Below are 8,663 nucleotides of genomic sequence, written 5' to 3' on the forward strand. Positions count from 1 at the left end.
GACCACTGCAACGCTCTCTACATGGGGCTGCCTTTGTCGCAAATCCGGAGGCTGCAACTGGTGCAGAATGCTGCGGCCAGGCTGTTGATGGGTCTCTCTAGAAGGGACCATATTCAGCCTGTGCTGAAAGCGCTGCACTGGTTGCCAATAGCGTACCGGATTTGCTTCAAAGTGCTGGTTCTTACCTATAAAGCCCTATATGGTCTGGGTCCAGCCTACCTGAAGGACCGCCTTTCCCCATATGTTCCCCCAAGAGTGCTACGGTCTGGGGCCCAAAACCTTCTAACCATACCGGGCCCCAAGGCTGCTAAACTGGCCGTCACAAGGGCTAGGGCTTTCTCGGTGGCGGCCCCCACCTGGTGGAATGAGCTCCCGGAGGAGATCCGGGCCCTGCGGGACCTGGTGCAGTTCCGCAGGGCCTGTAAGACGGAGCTCTTCCACCAGGCTTTCAATTAGGGCCGCCACCGCCCCCCCTGCTATATACCATCATGTGGGGGGGGGTGAGGGCCCTAGGAGGGCAGGAACATCTGTTTAATACCTATTACACAATGCCCACTGGGGGATGTTTGGGTGTGTGGTCTCCCCTCTCTGATTCTTTTTGGAATGGATGTAGCTTGAGCACTTTATTGTCTTTATTGTCGTTATTGTAGTTGGGTTTTTAAATTATATATTGTGGTTTTTAAAACCTATTATTGTATTGATGTTTTTATGAGCAAGTTTCTTGCAATGTAAGCCGCCCTGAGCCCTTCGGGGGAGGGCGGGGTATAAATGTAACAAACAAACAAATAAATAAATAAATATAAATGAAAGATTTTGAGTTCAACTAGCTAGTATTTACTGACAAAAATTAAAACATACTCTAAGCCTGGGGTTTATAGAATATACACTTCAGATGAAACTAAGTAAGCAGGATCAATTCCATTCTATGCCAGGTAACTTATGACCATGACTGAAAACCATTTTTCGACAAAAGCGGATTGATAGTTTTTGTGTTCAAGTTGTAACAGTCTATTTGTGATTTTTTTTCTAAAGTGTAACAGTCCCATCTCTTAGACATCCATAATGATACTGAAAGCGCCAATTTGTTCTTCCACTTTGAAGCTATCGCTGTCTTTGTGGCAGTTAATAATGTGACAATCAGAGTCTTGTATTTGTAGAATTGGAATGTCTTCCCATAGATTAAGCAGTATTAGCTCAGGTCCTAAAGGGAGTGAATACCGTTAATAATAGAATCAGTTTCAGTACCTTTTGTCAAAATTCAGCAATGTAATAACATGTCTACCAATGATAGTATGTCCCCTTCTCACCACAGTTTCCAGCATTTCGGATTTTTAGAGGGATTTATATGATGCAATTGTATGGGGGTTAAATACCAATGGACTACAGGTGGCTCAAGTGGTTAAGACGCTGAACTGCAGGCTGTGGAAGGTCAGTAGTTCAGCAGTTCGAGACCCAAGTGTGCTGCATGACGGAGTGAGCTCCCATCTCTAGTTCCAGCTCCTGCCAACCTAGCAGTTCGAAAGCAAGAAATTGCAAGTAGATAAATAGGGACCACTTTGGTGGGAAGGGAACAGCGTTCCGTGCGCCTTGGGGTTTAGTCATGCCGGCCACATGACCACGGAAGCGTCTTCGGACAGCACTGGCTCTTCGGCTTGGAAACTGAGATGAGCACCGCAACCCTAGAGTCGGACTCGACTGGCTTTCGAGCAAGGGAAACCTTTACCTTTACAGGACACACAGGTTTGAATCCCCACTCTACCCATGGAAACTTGCTGGGTGACCTTGGTCCAGTGGCCACACACTCTCAGCCTAACCTACCTCACAGGGGTTGGTGTGAAGATAAAATGGAGTGGGGGGAGTCAGGGGACCCAGTAGAACCTCTTCTAAACATTTCCTTGGGCCAGCCACACGTTTCTCGGCCCAACATACCTCCCAGGGTTGTTGTGATGATATAATGGAGGAAGGGCAAACTTGGGTTTCTTGGAAGAACACGGGCTTAAAACTAGGGTTGCCAACCTCCAGGTGAGGTCTGGGGATCTCCCACAGTTACAACTGATCTCCAGGCAATAGAGATTAGTTCCCCAGGAGAAAATGGCTGCTTTGGAGGATCACCTTTGTGGCATTGTAGAAGAAGAAGAGTTGCCGTTTGTACCCTGCTTTTCTTTACCCAAAGGAGTCTCAAAGCGGGTTACAATCACCTTCCCTTCCTCTCCTCACAACAGGCACCCTGTGAGGTAGGTGGGGCTGAGAGAGCTCTGAGAGAACTGTGACTGACCCAAGGTCACCCAGCAGGCTTCATGTGGAGGAGGGGGGGTATCAAACCCGGTTGCCCAGATTAGCGTCCACTGCTCTTAACCACTGCACCACGCTTGCTCTCTGCTGAGGTTCCTCCCCTCTCCAAACCCCACCCTTCCCAGACTCCACTCCCAAAATCTTCAAGTATTTCCTAACCCAGAGCTGACAACCCAAATAAAAACACAGATTTACCCCAATTGCTGAAAGGTATTTAGTTGTTTATTATATTATTTTACAATGCTCTGTACTAGCAGCATTACTGAGACGTCTTCCAATTTCCTTTCAGCTCCTGTGTCATTTCGGCCCTTTTGGATCAAGTGGAAGTGAAACGTAATCCGCCACGGGCAGATCAGCCCCATTAATACAGCAGCAGTGAAGGCGAGTTGCCGAAAGCAGATGCAAATTTGTTAGCTGCCAAAAATGATATCAGCAATTTACACTACAGTGCGAAGGTAATGTGAACTGGTGTGTGTAATTGGGTGTGATAGAGCGTGCCTAGCATACAGGGCGGCACAAGCGTATTAGCAGAAGAGGCAGGGACACAAATAAAGCCGTGCGAGTTTCAAAAGCTGTCAGCCATTCTGCATTGAATTGCTCTCTGCGTCCCTCTCTCTCTCTCCCCTCTGGGACTCCGCCGTGACATTTGCACTCTGCTGTGACATTTGCACTCTGGTGCGTCCGGTCCCCAGTTAGAAAGAATCCCAAGGGCAGGCTTGCAGGAGAGGGGAATACATCCCTCTTGTGACTCGGCTAGGCATGACTCAGCCTTGCACATCTCAAAGAGAAGGGGACAAACCGCTTGGCTCACAAAGCTCATTCATCCTCTCCCAAGGGGCCTGCAACAGATCAAGGGTTCCCTTTCAACACATGGCAAGTACCATGCTGTGGGATAGCCACTAGGTCGATGACAGAGCTGGAACTGAAATGCCTGAAGCCACAGCCAAGGCTTGGTGCCTGACTGCTCCCCCTCAGCTTGCAAGGAACTGCCCACATCACTTCGGCAGGATCTGAATTTGTGGCACCTCTCTTCTTGGGAATTAAACACAAATTGTGACAGACTTCACATTCTTGGGATCCCAGATCACCGCAGACTGTGACAGCAGCCATGAAATTAAAAGACGCCTGCTCCTTGGGAGGAGAGCGATGGCGAACCTAAACAGCATGATAAAAAGTAGAGACATCCCCCTGCCAACAAAAGTCCGCATGGTCAAAGCAATGGTATTCCCAGTCGTCATGTATGGCTGCGAGAGTTGGACTATAAGGAAGGCCGAGCGCCAAAGAATAGATTCTTTTGAACTATGGTGCTGGAGAAGACTCTTGAGAGGCCCTTGGACTGCAAGAAGATCAAATCAGTCAATCCTAAAAGAAATCAGCCCTGACTGTTCCCTGGAAGGCCAGATAATGAAACTGAAGCTCAAATACTTTGGCCACCAAATGAGAAGGGAGCACTCCCTGGAGAAGACCCTGATGCTGGGAAAGATTGAAGGTCAAAGAAGACGGGGACGGCAAAGGATGAGATGGTTAGACAGTGTCATAGATGCAACGAACATGAAATTGAGCAAACTTCAGAGGACGGCGGAAGACAGGAAGGCCTGGTGGGATCTGGTCCATGGGGTCGCGAAGAGTCAGACTCGACTGTGCGACTGAACAACAACAACAGGGGAGAGTTGGAAGAAGCTATGTGCGGAATTTATCCTGAACTAGTAAAATGCATGGTTCCTTGATTATTTGTTTAGGGAATTTATATGCACTGTCTTGCACTTGCAAAGTGTCAGAGCCATCCTAAGCATCGTTATACCCTTTCGGAGCTCACTGATTTCCATGGACTTAGAAAGGTGTAACTGTGCTTAGGATCCCACTAGATGACCACAAATACCTGTGTAAGGACTTTTTGGCGACATAGACAATGTAATGTGTACAATAACACCTTTGAAACATTCATAGAAAGGAGGGAAAGTAAGCCTCTGAAGGTCTGTTTTAAAAAGCACACTGCCGTAGGTGTTTGATATGCCTCTGATGTCTTTCAGTACATATATGCAAGGGATCCAGGATGGCGTAGTGGTTAAGAGTGTCGGGCCAGGATCAGGTTCAAATCCCCACTCTGCCATGGAAACTTGAGTCGGTCACACCCTCTCCACCTGACCTACCTCACAGGGTTGTTGTGAGGATAAAATGGAGGAGAGTAGAATGATGGAAGCCACTTTGGATCTCCATTGGGGAGAAATGGAGGTGTAAATGAATAGATAAATTTAGCTCAGCTGAATTGCATCACAAAAAAACGTGGCAGTGGGCATAAAATGAATGCTCGGCCAGCAGACAGAGGCCCTTCGTCTCAGGGCCATGAGGTGCTCCTGGCTGAGTACGTGCCACCAAAACAGAAGAGGTGTTTTTGTTTTGGTTTGTTTAAATTCAGCCTCACCTACAAGGCGCACATGGAAACACGCCCTGCACTAGCTGCACAGAACAGGCCCAGGGGAGTTTGGTTTGGAAGAGAGGCCCCCTTGTGTGGCCCGTGGCCACTGGCCCGACTGAAAGCAGTTGTGTAATGCAAAAGCCAGGAAAGCACAGTATGGAGACAGCCGTTGAGCTCCCTCCTTGCGTTGCATCTGCTCGGTGCTGCCTTCAGGCAGGCTGAACGAGTCGACCGAACAGCAGATAGACACAAGCTCAACACCAGGCTGGGGGATTGAGATATCGGCAGGGCTTTCTGCGACCCACATTCCCAGCAGAGATAAGGCCCTCAGCAAGCTGCCGAAGATGTGGAGCTGCCTTCAGTGTTATTGCACCCGGCCCAGTTTGTAAGCTATGAGACTGCAAGAGCTGCTGCCAGGGTGGGGGCGGGCGGGAGAAAGGCTCCTTCGTGAGGGTGAACCCAGGGCAAGCTGCACGCTCCCTCCGCCCTGGGTGCTTGGCGGCCTCCTGCACAGAGAGCCAAGGTCATCCGAAAACTCTTATGTGTGCAGCACAGAAAAGCAGGAGGAATGTAGTAAGAAATAGGAGAAAGGCGCGGTTTGGAGCCAGTGTGACACAGTGGCTAGAGCAGAGGTCCCCCATTATGGCACAAGGTGGTGGGCACCACTACAAAATGGCTGCCACGGGAGGTGGAGTCAGTCCCAACATGGCTGCTGCAGGAGGCGGCGCCACACACAGAGGGGAAGTCCAACTGCAGCGAGAAAAGGGGGTGGCTTAAAAAATACAATGGGAGAGAGGAGTGAGAAAGAATAAAACCAACACCATGGTGGCAGCTGCCATGGGAACATTATTTTAATCTGTCCATCCAATCAGACCTCCAATGGCCATTCAGAAGGTCTAATGGGCAACTGCCTGACCTGGCACCGTGCCCGGGACCCCTGGGCTAGAGTGTCAGATTAGGATCTGGGGGTGACCCAATTTCAAATCCCCACTCATCAAGAAACTCCCTGGGAGACCTGGGGCCAATCATCTCTCAGACTAGCCTACTTTACAGGGTTGTTGTGAGGATAAAACAGAGGAAGGAAGAGGCTTGTGTATGTCACCCTGAAGTTGTTGAAAGGAGACCCAAGTTTTTTAAAAATGTGCTAAATAAATAAATTTGATGCAGCATAACCCAGAGACTGTTCTGGCACCACAAAGAGTGCTAACCTCCACTGTGGGTCATGTAGTTCTGTAGTACGCTGGCATATAGCAATGGATCCATGACAGTGCAGATCACACTGTTAGTTGTGACTCAGGGCGCAACCGAGCGAAAGCTATCTACCAATTTGTCCCTGTGTGTGCACTTCCCTCCTGGGAAATCACCATAATAACCCATCTGCAATCTGGAAACAAAAAAGATCCCCAACCCCCGTAAGCCAGGGGTGCCTGCAGCAGCCATAACCCAGCACAAAAGGCATGTTGTGTTTGCGCTGTCTTCGGATAAGGGGGAGAATACAAACTTTGAAGGGAATTATGGCTGTGCAGTTTAATTGCTTCACTGCCTCTTGTTTTTATGGCCCCTGGCCTGCACTGGACACTCCGTGTTGCCTGCCAGAATATCCACCATGCCCTGGGCAGGAGCAAATGTTGACACCGGGCTCTCAAAATTCTGCTTAAAATCTGCTTTTTCTCCTCTTTTTCATTTTGTAACATCTGGCCTGATGAAGACTTCCAGGGAATCCAGAAGCTTGTGCATTGTTATGTGTCATTGGTTTGGTTCTAATAAAAGGTATTACCTAGATTGCGTTTTTGGATTTTGCTTTTTGGATGAACACTTGTCTGTGTGAGAAGGCCAGGGTCTCCACAGTCACAAGCACGCTATTGAAACTAGTATTTAAACTGCAAAGAGATGTTGACTTTTGGAAACGCCGTGAACCTTTGCAGAATGACTACTGGGAAGCATCATTGCTGAAATATTTGAAGCCTGATCTCCTGTGCTGCAGTTTCCTCTTTTATGCCTTCACAAGACTGAGTTTGGGTTGGTTCCCATGCGGGCAGTGGGAGACACTTCCTTACCGTCTATGTTTTATGAAACTGCCCTGTAGGAATGGGGTTAATTTGAGCCAGGAATCCCTGTGTCATAGTTCTAGAACCTCCATTCTTGTCATCGGGAGCCAGGACCTGTCTTGTACCCCAAGAGGTAACACAGACTCCTTTTAAGTATTTAAACTCTGTCTGTCCTTTCTTTAGGATGACCAGATGCAAAAGAAACACAGAAAAGAACATTGGTAGGAGATAGTGGAGGAGGGACCCATACCAGGGTTGCCCTGATGTCTGAGCCTGGCACCAATGCCCGTTTTCCCAACCCCTCCCCCCCAAAAAAAAACCCCAAACCTCCAGACCTACAGTGTGTAATAGGCATTAGGCACTGAAAACCAAGAACCACAACACTGTATTGCCTTATATATGAGTGCAAATTATTGTCTAATGCATTATTTCATATTAATTCTACAAAAATGATCGACAGTATTCACATAGTCCATCAAAAGACCTACATCAATAGACCTACATGTGGACACAACAAAAGGAACAGCTTGTTAGCACATGAGGATTTGTCAAGAGCATTGGTTCCAACAATAATAAGGTGACCTTGAGGAAGAATTGTGTTTTGAAACGGTGTTCATATCCAAATGGGTCCCTTGGTCGCTGCTGCATGAGCTCTACGAAGAAAACAACCTGCTGTGAAGTTAACAAGGGACTTTTCATTTGAACTTTTGATGGACTCTGTGAATACTGTCAATCGTTTTTGTAAAATTAATATGAAATAATGAATTAGGTCAATTAACTTGCACATCTATAAAGCAACAGAGTGTTGTGGTTCCTCGTCTCCCCTTTGTTGCAGTGGCCAAGTCCAGAGAGATGAGGCGAAGGAGCTTTCAGGGTCACCTGAAAGCAAAGTTAACCTGCTTGAAATCTGAAAAGTGAAAATGCTTCTCAGGTCATGTATCCGGTCACTGCATCAGCCGGGCTGGCAGCTTGCAATAAATCCTGTGGAGGGAAACAGACCGAGACGTTCCCATTTCTGCTGCAAGGTGTTAGCACGTTCCCCCGTGTCCTGCGGCCTGAGCCAGGCTCCCTGCAAAGAGAAGCAGCTACTCAAGGTGAAGCTGAAAGCTCACACACACACCCCACTGAGAAGTGGCCGGGCTGCCAGTTGAAGAGCATCAGCCTCCTGCTTATGGGGCTTAGTGGGATCCCTCCGTTTATTGTTTATCTTCTCCCCAACAATGGTTGACCCTGCAGGAAGTGGATCAGGCAGGTCAGTATCTTCACTGCTGAGGACCTGGGTTGAGACCAGTGTTCCCCCTAAGCTGAGTCAGTGTGAGCCAGCTCAGTTTTTTAGCCTGCGGCGCACACATTTTTGTCTGAGCTCAGGAAGGATGGCTCCAGAGCACACTGATTTATGCAGCGGCCAAATCACCGGCTCACAACTTTAATGCCCGTAGCTCACAAAGTAGAATTTCTGCTCACAAGACTCCACAGCTTAGTGGAAGCATTGGTTGAGACTGAAGATGTGGACAAGCGAGACCCGTGTTCTTTTCATCCGGGAAATGGAGCAAGCTCTTTCTTCTAAGCAATGCAAAGGAAGTGCAAAACAGGCCAGTGCCCGGGCTTAGAACAGTCTCTGAGTGGGCTTGGCATGTCCCTCGCTTATCAGGTTAATGACAGATGAAGCCGCTGTAGCCTTCGAGCCTCCACCCTGGCTTGCTTTCCCCCTTTCTCCCCCTCAGTCTAGAGGCAGTGGGACCAGCTCCTGTGTGCTAGTCACAGGAGGCCACAAAAGGAAGTCTCTGGCCATCAGCATCTTGATAAATGGAGACCTCCCTTCTCCCGAGGCAGACCATAGGTCTCTCAGAGATTCAGTATTGTCTACTCTGACCTAGACTAGCCAGCCAGGGTATTTTTCCTGTATT

The sequence above is a fragment of the Gekko japonicus genome, unplaced genomic scaffold (genome assembly GCF_001447785.1).
Source record: "Gekko japonicus isolate JY-2015 unplaced genomic scaffold, Gekko_japonicus_V1.1 scaffold2911, whole genome shotgun sequence".
NCBI lineage: Eukaryota > Metazoa > Chordata > Lepidosauria > Squamata > Gekkonidae > Gekko > Gekko japonicus.